The 14923-nt window shown below is 30.4% G+C and overlaps 1 pseudogene; it reads left to right on the forward strand.

Annotated features, from left to right (window-relative positions):
• Positions 1–873: 873 nt before the first annotated feature.
• On the forward strand, positions 874–9680 carry LOC129903517 (IQ domain-containing protein IQM6-like; annotated as a pseudogene).
• The last annotated feature ends 5243 nt before the right edge of the window (positions 9681–14923 follow it).

The following is a 14923-nucleotide window of genomic DNA, read 5'->3' on the forward strand; positions in this document are numbered from 1 at the left end:
ATAAAATTTGGCTCAAGAATTTGATAAAATTGATATAACGATATCGAAATAGTATTGTATTCCTTCAATATATGATTGTTTGTTGGCTTGTTGCACTTCTTAAAATTTTAAAAAAAAATACTAGATTTTGTTCTTATGCAATTTGCAAGCAACAGCAATTTAATAAGTTTTGTAGGAGAGAGTTCAATATTGAAAAGAATAATAACAAAACAGAGAATAAAAAAATGAATATAAAGTAAATAATAATATAGGCTCAAATTATTAGGAAATATACGAGGAAGTACAATTTCCTCCATAAGGAAGCTATTTCCAAAAATTATTCTATTCCTCTATGAAAATGGGCTTAAATCTCCTTAAAGAGAGCGAAATAGTCGCGCCTCAGCCAAGAAATGAATTTATTTTTTTCATTTTATTTTTTTTAATTGTAATTTGTAATCTTGTAATATCAACAACAATTTTAAGGAGATTCAATTTGGCTACAATTGAAAAATCCGCGGATATCAAGATGGGAATCTAATTAAGCAATTTAGGTTCAATGGTAATCATTTCAAGAGATGGAAGGGTAAAGTATTTTTCTATTCAAGTCTTCTCAATGTTTCATATGTGTTAACTCAGAAAAATCCTAATAAAGTTGACATCCTCTCCATGGATAATGATGAACTTATTTCTCATCAAGAGAAAGTGGAAAAGTACAATAATGATTCCTACAAGTGTCGGTATTATATTCTTAATTGTCTATCTGATAATTTTTATGATTATTATGATAGAACTTACTCTAGTGCAAAGAAAATATGAAAAACATTGCAGAGTAAATATAATACTGAAGAACCTGGAGCAAAAAAATATGTTGCTAGCCGATATTTTTGTTTCCAAATGGTGGATGACAAATCAGTTATAGACCAAACTCAAGATTTTATAATGATCGTTGGAGAGCTCAGGTCCGAGGAAGTCAAAATTGGAGACAACTTTATTGTTTGTGGCATAATAGACAAACTTTCACCTTCATGAAGGAGTTTCAAAAAACTGTGCGCCACAAATAAAAGAAACCTCTCTTGAGATTTTGATAATGAAAATTCGTATGGAAGAGGAGGCAAGGGGCCAAGATGCACTTTTACAAAATGAATAGAGCAACATCACAACGAAGGTAAATTTAGTAACTTCAAAAAATGCTACTCGTGAATCTAACAAAAATACCTTTTTGAAGCCTAAGAAGAAAAAGTTCAAGAAAAATAATGATAGACTTCCCAAGAAAAATAATGGTAAAAATAGCCAAGCACAAAATCAACAAGTTTATAATAAAGGACCATACTTTATCTGTGGCAAGAGTGGGCATATTGCTTGATTTTGCAGATACCAAAAACGTGGTCCTACACCTCAGGCAAACGTTACCGAAGAGCCTTTTGTGGCAATGAATACAGACATAAACATGGTTGAGAATGTTAATGGATGGTGGGTTGATTCTGGTGCAAACCGTCATGTCTGTTATGACAAAGATTGGCTTAAAATATATACTCCTTTTGAAGAGCCCAAAATCATCATGTTTGATGATTCTCATACTACTCTAATGCTTGGAACGGGAGATGTCGAATTGTGTTTTACCTCTGAAAGGGTATTAACTTTGGTGGTTGTTGACATCCAATTTTGGCTCTCTGTACTCAAAATTAACGTCTTTAGACTACTTGATCGTTAAAGAACACAAAATATAATTTTTTTTATATATATTTTTTAGTTTTAATTATTTTTTTTATTAATAATTATCCTTATTTTAGCATTTTTATGATTTTTTATTTTATTTTTCCCTTTTAATAATTTATGGATAAACATTCTTAATTTCGTAAATAATAAGATTCTTATGAATTTATTGTCATTTAAAAATTTTAATAGTCATATTATTTTTACAATCATCTTTAAACGTACACAACATAACACTGTAATTTATTCTCTACAACACAATATATCTTAAAAAAATATCGATTACATTTTTCTATTTTTTGTGTTACATATCGATACATATATATATATATATATATATATATATATATATATATATATTAATGACTCATTAAGTCATTTTGAGAATGATTTCTCACTCATGTTCAACAATTTAATCAACACAAGAAACCAAATAACTTTTTATTAACACAAGAAACCAATTAACTTTTCTTTTAATTAACATAAGAAGCCAAAGAATTTTTTTTTTATCAATACAAGAAGTCAAAGAACTTTTGATTTTTGGTTGATTAATTGTTTAAACAACTTGTTTATGGAGTCTAAGATAGAAGATTTCATCCAAGCTAAAATTAAAATTTTAAAACAAAATTCTTTCAACACCACTCTCTCCATTATCTTTTCTTTTTCTCCCTCATAAACAAACTATTCTCTCCATTCTCTTCTCTTTTTCTCCCTTTCAACACCACTCTCTCTATTATCTTTCTTTTTCTCCCTCATAAACAAACTACTCTCTCCATTCTCTTCTCTTTTTCTCGCTCAAAAAGTCTCCAATGAAGCTTGTCCTTTCAGCTAGAACAAAGCAACCCCTCCCTTGTTGGTAAGTAAATCGAAATCGATTTTTGAAACTGCATAGCTGTTAGTAATTTTGCCGTATCTCATTGTATAGATCTTTATTTTTAGTAAATAAATATGTTTTGGAAAGATGAAACACGTACCTACAACTTTTATGTTTATGTTGGAGCCTAGATCTGCTGTTATTGGGTTGAAAAATAGGACGCAACATAGGACAAGTTTTGTCCAGATTTTTATTTAAAATTCCAGCATGTACAACCGCTAGTATTTTGATCATATCTTTTTGTACAAAATGTATTTTGTGATGATTATTTTCTTTTTTACAAGCTTAAGACATATATCTACAACGTTCATGAAGGACATAAAGTCCACTTTTGCCGTTTGGAGTTTCAAATTTTAGGTACAACATGAGGTACATTTTTGGTCGAATTTACTGTTTTGATAGCCTTAAGTGTTGTTGTTTGTTGTTGTTGTTGTTGTTGTTGTTGTATAGCCTTAAGTGATAATATGAAATATTACTTCAAATTTATATATAGTTCAAATTGTAATTGGCCAATGAAAAAAATCTTTTCCGTCGATTTTCGAGGCCTCCCCATTAAAAAAAAGACGGAGATTTTAGTTTAAGTTTATATTTTACGTTATATTTTGCAAGCTAAAACAAAGTCCAATAGTGTTAAATCAATAACCTCCGGAGTAGCTCCATCTTCGGGAAACAACAACTAGCTATCGCGATGGTAAATCCGGTAAGAAACTAACAAGTAACAACTTTATCTCTCCTTTGTTTTATTTTATTTTTTTTCATTGTTGTTTTTACTTTTTTTTTGTTTATAGATCTACTTTATTTTATGATAGATATAATTATTGTGATTTGTTTCTATTATTTTTTTTTTACTTTATTATTGTTGTCTCCATTATATCTCTTTATTAGTGATATCTATTGTCATATATATTTGTTTTTGATTATTTTAATTGATTGTTTTAAAAGATATGATAGTTTTAATCTACTTTGTTTGATGATAGATATAATTATTGTGATTTGTTTCTATTATTTTTTTTACTTTATTATTGTTGTCTCCATTATATCTCTTTATTAGTGATATCTATTGTCATATATATTTGTTTTTGATTATTTTAATTGATTGTTTTAAAAGATATGATAGTTTTAATCTACTTTGTTTGATGATAGATATAATTATTGTGATTTATTTCTATTATTTTTTTTTACTTTATTGTTGTTGTCTCCATTATATCTCTCTATTACTGATATTTATTGTTTGTTGAGTGAAAATTATTATTTTGTTTTTGTTTGACTACTTTTGTTAATAGTTTAACTTCATTTGTTTTGGCTATATTTATTCATCACTTTTGTTTATTGGTGGATTATAATTGATGATTATTGTATACTTTATTTATTTATAGTAATCTTGTATCTATTTTTAACTTTGTTTGACTACTTTTGCTAATAGTTTAACTTCATTTGTTTTGACTATATTTATTCATCAAAGGATTATAATTGATGATTAGTAATAATTTATTTTCTTTAATATATGATTTCTTATTTAATGGATATTGATATTATTGTTTTTATTCTTTTTTGACTATGTAGGATATACTAAAGCTAGGTTGATTCACTTGTCATTAACTTTAGTATTACTATTTTATTTTTTTATATTATCATGTGTTTAAGTTAATTGATAAAATCTTCTCACTTATTTTTTTGTCATATTGTACCTTTATTTTTGTGGGTGTTGGTGTTTGATGATGTAAATATTCACTAGTTATTTTTTTTTCCTTTTGTTATTTTGTTTATGTTACTATTTTTTTGTTGAATTATTGTTGTTGGTTTGAATTTTACATCTTTTATCTAGTGTATTTCTTATTATGTTATTAATTACGCTATTATTATTTCACTTTTCAAATATCTTATATGTTGTCTCTATTATGTTGATTGTTTCATCAATTATTGGTTGTCATGGCTTTCACGCTATTTTATTGAAATAATTTTATTGTTTTTAATTATTATTGTAATTCATCATATTAAATAGAGATTACACCAGGTCGATGAAGAAATTACCGTCGATTTCCAAGGCCTTCCGTGTTTATAAGACGGATTTTATTTTTAGTTATTATTATTATTATTATTATTATTATTATCATTATTATTATCATCATCATCATCATCATCATCATCATCATCATATTTATTCCTTACTAACACTTCTATTAAGTCTTTTACAGGTACTCAGAATTGCTTCTTGAGAAAGCTATTCGAATTAAGTTCGAATAATATATTTAATTTATTATTGTGTATATTATTGATGTTAGGCAAACATTAGGTCGTTCCTTATATTATTGTTTTAATTTATTCTTTATGTATATTTAATTACATATTTGCGTAATATTTTCATCTCCTCAATTTAAAAGCTGAGTTTAGCTGGGACCTGCAGTTGTGGATTTCGAAGGATGCTGATACCTTCCATTTGAAATAACTTGAACCCCTTACTTAGGATCCATTGAATTTGTAGACATTTTAAAATAATTGATTGGTTTCTAATTATCCTAAAATTATGGTGACTCCTTAAATTAAACTTTTTTTTAAAAAATCTCTTTTGAACAATTGAATTGATTTTTTACGAATCATCATGATGTTCTAATATGAATGTAACACTTATTACAGTTACGCCTCTGAGCTTACTATAAAATAGAATTCTATTTTTTGTAGTATATATACACACATATTTTAAAATTATTTTGATAATAATTTATTCATTATTAATATTTTACCAAGTGTCTGTACATGTATTCGGAGATATTTTCCTGCAAATGATATTTAAAATTATTTTTTCTTTTCATATGATAAAAGAGTTCTTTGTTCATATGAATAAAGGGTTATTCTTTTAATATTGCATAAAAACTACCTTTTTTATATACATATACCTTTCTCATATTTTTTACACATAATTGGTGATAATATACTTTACTTACTTAGTACATATTTTTTTTATACATATATTCTTATACAATTTTAGTGTATATATTTTTATATATATGTTTGTTATACTTGCAAATAATAATTTTATCTCCTCCCTTTTTGATGAATTAAGTCTAGCTGGATACCACATTTTGTGGATTTCGAAGGATGTCTAACACCTTCCCTTTGGAATAATGTAAACCCTTACCTAGAATCTAAACTGTTTTTTCGCAGATTGAAACGTGAGTCATACAGGTCATGCATCAAATAGGTTTTCCTTATTTTCCTAAATAAATTAGGTGGCGACTCCATACAATAATTAATCCTTTTATAGTCCATATGTTGTGCTTTATCTAACCTCGATAAAAATAGGGCATAAGGTGCTGTTTGTTGGAAATCAAAAAAGCAAACTATAATTGCTAACTCTACCATAGAGGCTGAACTAATTGCTTTAGCTTCAGCTAGTGAGGAAGCGAATAGGTTAAAAGATTTATTATTTCAAATACCTTATTTTGAAAAATCAATTTCTCCAATTTTAATTCATTGTGATAGCACTGTAGCAATTGGTAGAGTTCAAAATCGTTATTACAATGGTAAATCCATACCTATAAGGAGGAAACACAATAATGTAAGACCGTATTTGACAAGTGGTACCATTAATGTTGATTATGTCAAATTTTGTGAAAATTTTGCAGATCCTCTTACTAAGGCCTTAACAAGAGAAAAGGTCTGAAGAAAATTGAGGGGGATGAGATTTAAGTTTATAAATTCATGAGTCATATATGAGAAAACCCAATCTGGAGACTAGAGATCTTTTAACCAGGTTCAATGGAAAAAATGAATCATATGATGACTTGTTGTAAAAAAAATGGTATTTTTTATTCTCTCCCTATGATATGAGTGCATTGTTTCTTATAGTGAATTGTGGAGGTTGAGTTTAAAAAACTCTTAATAAAAATTTGTAGCCCGTATGGGTGGAGTGTTAAATTTATAGGAGCACTCTCGACAGAATTCACCTATGTGAGTGTGGAAGTAGGCCGCTTCCTATGAGAATTGGATTTATTCTCAAAAGCACTCATAAAATTGGAATAGCATAAGGCTGTAATGTGTTGGATTATAAAGCTCGTGACAACGCCTTGATTACTATGTGTGAGCAATAATATTTTATGTCCCTTTAGCAGTCGTAATTCAAGTCTGAGACAACTACGACTCTGGAGAAAATGTTATTATTTCACTAAGTGGAGGTTCAATGCAGAGCACACCTTTATTATGTATAGTAGTCTTCCTTCAACTGATAAACTCTCTTATATAATATTAAAATGAGTGGGGGATTGTTAGTTTTAGCATTTTAATACCAATTTCGAGGATTTGGATAGTCGGGTTGAATCATATTTGGTGAGAACATTAAGTTTAGGAAGCGACGATATGAGGAATGCATTACAACCCAGGAATTTCAATGACCAAATTACTAGAAAGTCAAAAATCTTGAAGTCATTTGGTTCTGGGAATATGATCCTTGAGGGAACTCTTACCTATAAAAGGAGGGAATTTAGGGCCAAGATTGCATTGAGGACTCTTATTTTTGATAAGGAGGATAAGAAGATCACTAGATCAGACAACTTGTGGAACAGGGCTGAAGTTTCTCCGAAATTACAAAGTATCTCCGATAAAGATACTAGGATGCTACCATCAGAGTACGAAAAACATAGAGATAGGCTGCTGTAAAGTTGCAGAAGACATATAAAAGTTTTCGTACGTGAAGACAGCTAGCTGATTGTGCTGTTCTTGTTGAGCACAGATGGTATAATAGTTTATAAATGATACTCCACCAGTTTCAATTTGTTTGTCTTACTTTCCTTTTTAATCCATTTCAAAAAGAATGTCTCTTTCCTCTTGTTTTTTTGTAACTCTTCAGTTTCAACATGACATGTTTAAAACACTAGATTCAAGAGTCCGTACCAAGTCATAATCGAACAAATAAATTGAGACGGAGGGAGTAGTTAGGGAACTTTTGTTGTGGATATTTGTCGTGGCATTTCACGCCTTCACGTATGTTGCATTGACTATTGAACTTTTGGTGTAATTTTCAAGTGGAAGCTACTGGATTTTGTTGAACTCAAGCATAGTTCTATATCATACTTTGACACCAAGAAACCTCAAACTGCTGTTTCTCGTTGGTCACTAGCATTAACTAGAGCTGCAAAGGTATGAATTAACCTTACATTTACGCCAACTCTCTGCCAGATTCATTTCTTATTTTTTCCTTCTTTTTTTGGTTGGTTAAGTTCTGATTTTAGGACTTTACTTGTGTGTTGGTAGGTCGGTAAAGGTCTGTCCAAAGATGGGAAAGCACGAAAACTTGCTTTGCAGCATTGGCTTGAAGCAGTAAGTTCACTTCTCAAGAGCAAACGTTAATTGCAACTCACGAGCTATGAATAATCACAGATAGAGAGGGAGGTGTATGAAATTATCATTGTGGGAGGAAAATTCTTATACAAGCAGAGTAGAAGGCTTCTCGATACGAGAGGAGGCCCTCCAGAGGCAAAATGGATATTTGTGTTAAGCGTGTCCAAAATCTTGTACGTTGGGATGAAGCAAAAAGGCACATTTCAGCATTCAAGTTTCCTGGCAGGTGGTGTCGCGTTGTCTGCTGGGAGATTAGTGGCGGAAGATGGTATTATAAAGGTAAAGAGAATTGCCATGATTTTGCCAACAAGTTGTGTGTTTTTTTTCTCCGAAATAACCTGGAGGTTGTTGATGTATCTAAATTCTTGCAAGAAATAGGCGGTCTGGCCTCAGAGTGGACATTATCTCCCCACAGAGGAGATTTTCAAAGCATTCATGTCATTTCTTGAGCAAGATCACGTTGATATCGCTGTTGTCCAGGTATAAGCATTTGCTAACAGATAGTCCTTTTAACGCAAGAACTATTATTTCAAACAAAATTGATATTTTGCAATATCTGAAGGTCGAGTATTAGAGTAGAAAGATAGTAGGTCGTCGAGTGTTATCGTACTTCTAGTAGTATGATTTAGGTATCATGTAGTCCATTTTTTCCCAGTGTGTATTATATAATGTTGTTACATTTGCTTTGTACATGATTTGCTATTTTGTTGTCCCTTTTATGTCTTACTTTGCTGCATTAGTTACATTTCTTTTGAGTCGGACGTCTATTAGAAACAACCTCTCTATCCCACAAAGATAGAGATAAGGTCTATGTATATGTTACCCTCTCTACCCTACTTATGAAATTACATTAATACATGTTGTTGGGAATTGCCTATAGAGCTTTTTATTAAAAAATAAAAAAAGTTCAAAGAAATAATATACATGTGCTAAATTTGTACTCCCTAAAATTCTAAATCAGTCTCTATTACTACCTAGATCTCTTGGCAAGATGAGCTATGTATAATTGTTAAACTTCAATCATGATGTTGTAGAAATTCACTAATTATGAGGAGGAAGTGCCCTCTATCAAGAAGGAATGTTGTACCAACATACGTAATAACTTATCAGTACCGGATTTCAGCCAATCCAATAAAGAGAACAGCCTCAAAAACTCAGACACAAAGAAGATTGATTCTACAAACAAGGATTGTGGTGACGAAGAGTTTTCAGTACCACATTTTTCAAGACAGTCCCGAGGAGTACGACCCAAAATCACTATTGAAATCCGGAAAAGGAGGGCATTTTCGAGTTGTTTAAGGAGACACCTCAACAGATGCAGCCTGTGGAAACTCTAGCATGCGGATATGAAACACCAAACGAGTACTTATCAGATACAGAGTTTTCAGTTTCGAAGAAGAATTTATTCGATCATGAAACCGAAGAGGATAGCAAAGAACCTGTTCCTGAAGAAAAGATAATCAAAAGAATACATTCACATATAGGTATGAAGTCAAATCATTTGGCTCATCAATTGTCTTCATGTAGATGGACAACGGGAGTTGGACCTCGTATCGGGTGCATGAGGGACTATCCATCCGAGCTCCAATTTCGCGTTATGGAGGAAATCCAATTGTCTCCAAGAACTGCATTTCCAACTTCCTCGAAATTTAGTCGTCGTTATACACCAACAATCTTTACTAGAGAAGCAAATGATCAAGGCAAAATACCTGATTTTGAACTAGTTGTATTCTCTGAATCAGATACTCCATCAGTAAAAAGAGATGCAATTTTTGGTTGATTAATTAGTAATTCCAGAGAGGAAAACAATTTATCGTTTGGTTGGCAAGTCCGAGATAACTTATTCCGAGATTAATAATTAGAATCGGGATAAGTTATCCCCCTCTTGGGTGGCATAGTAATCTCGGGATAAAGTAGAGAAAATGACAAAAATATCCATTTATATCCATTTTATATATCAATTTTCATATCCATGTATATTCACATTATTTTTAATACTATGTATAATAAATTTTACAATCTTCACTACTTTTTATTTTTACGATAATTCTTTATTTTTTTATTAAAAAATTAGTCTATACAAATATAATTTTTATTTATTAATTTATTAGACTAATTCTTGTGTTTATTTATGTTATGATTTCTCTACTACTAAATTACATATTTTTTTAGTCACTTGAAAGGTTGTATTTTATATATCAAATAAAATGAAAACTTTAGTATTTTACAATTTAAGAGTGACATGTGCTTAAATGAAATGATACAAATAATAAATCCTCTTTTACTTTAACAAATTTAAGATAAGAATTCTATTTTAAAACTAAATAAGATGAATATTTTATTTTAAATACATATGGTAATATTTAAGCTAAATAAGATGAAAAAATTATTTTTAAGAATGAATAACTAAGCCTGCAAAGAAAATATAAAAAACTAAATAAAGTGAAAGGTATTTTTGTAAACAAATAATTTGTTCTTAAAATTTATGCAATGCATATTATTTTGAACACAATAGACAAAAAAATCAATAAGAAATAATCCCAGCATAACTTATTCCAGCATAACTTATTCCAGCATAATTAATCTCATCATAACTAATCACAGCATAACTTGTATTCAAACCAAACAACCCCTAACATAATTACTTCTCTCTTATTCAATTGCGTTCATCTGATAATCCTTATTCTTCTTCTATTTTTGGTCAAGAATTTTAGAGACTTCAGAATGTTTCAAGTTCTCAATTACTCAATTATTCCAGCGGAGCCAAAAGTGCTAGGTGATTTCTTCCTGTTTATCTACGCCTTAGTGGATATAGTTACTCAATATCTATGCGGGTAGGAAATAATAAATTGATCGATGTGTGTGCAAGGTCTACAAAAATGTCTTCTACTTTGATGGGTTTTGAATGCTTGAAGACATGGTATCCTAAGTATCCGAGTTTTGCTTAGATCTTGTAAGGTAGATTCTATGCAAATCTTACCTCTATCTTCTCAGGTGGAGAGTTTGTTTTCGAAAGACCCTTGTCTCAAAGAAAGCATAAATACAACATTTATGAAGACACAAGCAATAGTATGATAATAACAAAATAGAGGCATACGAGACAAGTAGAAAACTTAGATTGGGAAACATGGAAATAGTAAAATAATAAAAATTTTGAAACTATTACTAAAACTATTAGCCGAAGAGACTAAATGTGAAACTATTTACTATCATCTTTCTATCTGAATCCTCAACCTCCATACCCTTCTATCAAGGGTATGTCCTCGGTACAATGAAGCTTGCCATGTCTTGTATTATCACCTCTCACCAATATTTCTTTGGCCTATCTCTACCTATCATCGACCCCCTTAGAGTAAATCTCTCTCACTTCTCCTTTGGGCGTATGTGCATCTTCTCTTGACATGCTTGATCATTTCAGCCTAGCCTTCGCATCTTGTCCGCCACAGAGGTCAATTCCACCTTAGCCTAAATATTTTCATTTCTGACTATATCTCTCCTAGTAAGCGCACACATCCATCTTAACATCCTCATTTCCACAACTTTTAACTTCTGTCCAAGAGAGTTCTTGATTGACCAACACTCCGTATCATACAACAAATTCGATCTAACTATTGTTCTATAAAACTTATATTTAAGTCGTAGTCACACCTTATTATCACATAAGACACCGGATGCTAGCCTCCATTTCAACCATCCTGCACCAATGCGATGCGTGACATCCTAGTCAATCTCCTCATTGCTTTGGATAATAGCCCCAGACACTTGAAACTCCCTTTCTTGGGGATAACTTGAGAATCCAACCTCACTTCCATGCATATAACTTACACGAGGCACTTTACATATTCTTTCTTAGTCTTGTTCAGTCTGAAACCTTAAGACCTCTAGCTTGTTATTAAATTCGCTACGTACGCATTTTGTCAATCAGTATAATGTCATCAGTAATTAATAGACGCCAAAGCACCTCCCCTTAAATTAATATGTCGCATCATAACATCCATTGCCAAAAACAAATAAAAATGAAACAAAACGAACATTACTGTGACAACAAATTTAAAAGGCTAGTATTCAATCTTCATTAGGTATTTACATATTTTAAGTTTGATAGGAACCAAAATTACAATGCAACTTTATACTAAAATCGTAAATCGAGTATTTTACACTCCTTTCATATGTTTTATTTTATTTTTATTTTTTGGTAGTGTTGTGTATCCATATTGAACTTCGACTTATTCGAATTTGAGACGCAAGGTTTAAAATCAATACCTCTAGTTAAGGATGGAGAGATCATATTCATCTCAATCACATATATAGTCAGATATTCTATCACAATCATCTTTTCAATAACAACATTTCATTATAACGACCAAGTTTTCTTAGTAGTCGATTTCAATGTTAGTTATATTATATGTTCTTTGTTATTGACAAAACATATCCAACATACAACGTCGTTATAGAAAAGTTTGACTTGATTGTATAATTGTATATACACATAATTATCCAATTTGAGATAATTTATATTCCATCCTTTTAAATTTATTTGTATGATTTTGACTTGGCATTAAGCTTATGAAAAAACATGTAATAATTTTAAATCTTGAAGTCTTAAACGAAAATACGGAGAAAGTACCAAAAATATTTATTAATCTTGTGGTCTTAAATATGATTTACAAAAAATTAAAATTAAAAATTTGTCATAAAAGAAAGACGTATTTTTCAAACAAACTAAAACAGAAAGTAAGATAAAACAAATTGAAACAGATGAATTCTTAATATCGATATTTATTTATTTATTAACATTTTTTATGTATTCGAATATTTATTCTATTAATTAACTAATTAATAATCTCCATTGTTGACTATGACTAAGGATAGAAAAGTAATTACATGGCCGTCGTAGCTTTGTTCTCCTTCTTCCCCTCTTTCAAGCTTAGCTATTTTGTTTTAATCAATTGTTATTATTTTGCTAAAATTCTATAATATATCTATCATATCATTTTGCTATTGATTTTTCTGATTGAATGTTGGCTGCTAATGAAATTGGTATTTTGGAAAACAAGTGCTTTCTTTTTTATGCAAAATTTGTTTTTGGATCAAATAAGCAATACGTATCAATTAATTCTGTACACCAAAATCTAGAACAAATAGAAGAAATCATCTCGTGTTTTGTCTTTGTTAGGAATTGAACCTGAGATGGTGTGCAACCCACTTTATTGACTACTAGGCCACACCCTTGATTGCATCTTTGTTATGTTTTATTTGAATTATGTCGTTGCTAAGGTTTATTTCTTTGAATTTTATGATTATTAGTATTGAATTTTTGATTGAAAATAAGACCATCTTTGTGTGACTAAATGTAAAGTCTTGGCTTTTATATGAACCAATGAAGTCTAGCTCTGATGAGCTCAACAATGTTAGTTTTTTAGGAGAAGATAAAAGAGAAGGAAGTGAGGGAGGAAAAAAAGGAAAATATAAGATTTTTCATTTGATAGTCTTACATTTACATGCTAAATGAATATAGGTAGGGCATCAGGAAAAAAATCAAGTAACGCTAAAGTGTATCTTAGCTAACCTTACTCTATAATTAGCTAACAAAAATAAGGGTCTAACTCAATAATCAATATATTATTGACACACATGAAATTGTGAAACTTACTCTATTTTTGAGGTATAAAGATCAGCATACTATTGTTGAAGCTTATAATGGTTGGAGAAGATATGTAAACTTGCAATAATGAAAGCTGCTAAGTTACTGTGTGTTGGTATCTTGTTACCTCCAAGTCTCCAATGCGTATTTACAATGTCATTCAACATGTGCTATGTTTGCTTGGTATATAGAATTAAACAATGTGATGGATAGTTGAAATTTTTTGTATAGTAAATGTTTGAACCAAGTCCCAGACCTGTTGTCACGGAGGTGTAATAGGTGCAGAGATGTTATAAATGCAGTATATTGGATCATGGATCTGCCGCTGATGAAATGCTTCAATAGTTGAAAGTGTTGGAGTGTTGTTTCTTTTGAATATTTAATGTTATTGGTTTCTTAAGTTAATTGAATGTTGGGTTTTGGTGTGGTTTGTTTGGCTTTTGCCTGCTATTGTTTCATTTGATACCTTTCAATCTGTTATCCATTATGGCTTCTTACAAATATATTCTGCATTTTCGGTATGGAATTTGTAACCAATCATGCACTTGTGATTAAAATCATGGTTCGTACCAGATCCAGAGGACATGTGACTCAGATGAGAGTCAAGTTTCTGTACGATCAGAACAAGTTTTTCATGAGAAATGTCAAGGGACCAGTCAGAAAGGGTGATATTCTCACATTTTTGGAGTCTGAGAGGGAGGCCAGGAGATTGCGCTGAGCCCATAATTATAGATGCCTCATCCCTTGAATAGTTGATACTGACAGGGATTTATTCAGTACTTAATAGTCTTCTATTTTGTATGCTTAGACTCGTAAGTTTGGACATGTCGATCTTGAGGTTTTAAACATGATTCGTGTAATCTTGGTGCACTTTCAAGATTTTGAAAATGTTTATGATAATATTTTGGTAGCTTTGTGTCAACGACAATAACTAATGTTTTTATTTATTTTGGTGTGTCATACAACTATCGCGTTGAATCTTTTTTTCAATATTCATTATTTGTGAGTTTGGTTATATTGGTTCTTTTCATAATGCCTTGAGCAAATATTCAAGCTGTTTGGTTTCAGTAAAGAGAGTTTTCCTAAATATCTTTGAAGAAAAACCAATATTTACCTTATGTTGATTGTCATATTTTCTTAATCCTAAATTTTACAACTTGCTTATAGTTTTCATTTTAGAGCAACAATGAACCATGAGTTAGTTTTAAGTCTCATTATCAATTTAAACCATAAATTTTAGGTTCATCCAACCAATTCAATTGTGATCATATTAAAACTTCATTATTTCTCAAATTAAATCATTAAAATTCAAATGTTAATTTCTGAGCTTCTGGAAAAAAAAGGATCTTCAAAAAATTAATTTTTACAATTTTTGGGAC

Source organism: Solanum dulcamara, chromosome 9 (assembly GCF_947179165.1).
Source record: "Solanum dulcamara chromosome 9, daSolDulc1.2, whole genome shotgun sequence".
NCBI classification, from domain to species: domain Eukaryota; kingdom Viridiplantae; phylum Streptophyta; class Magnoliopsida; order Solanales; family Solanaceae; genus Solanum; species Solanum dulcamara.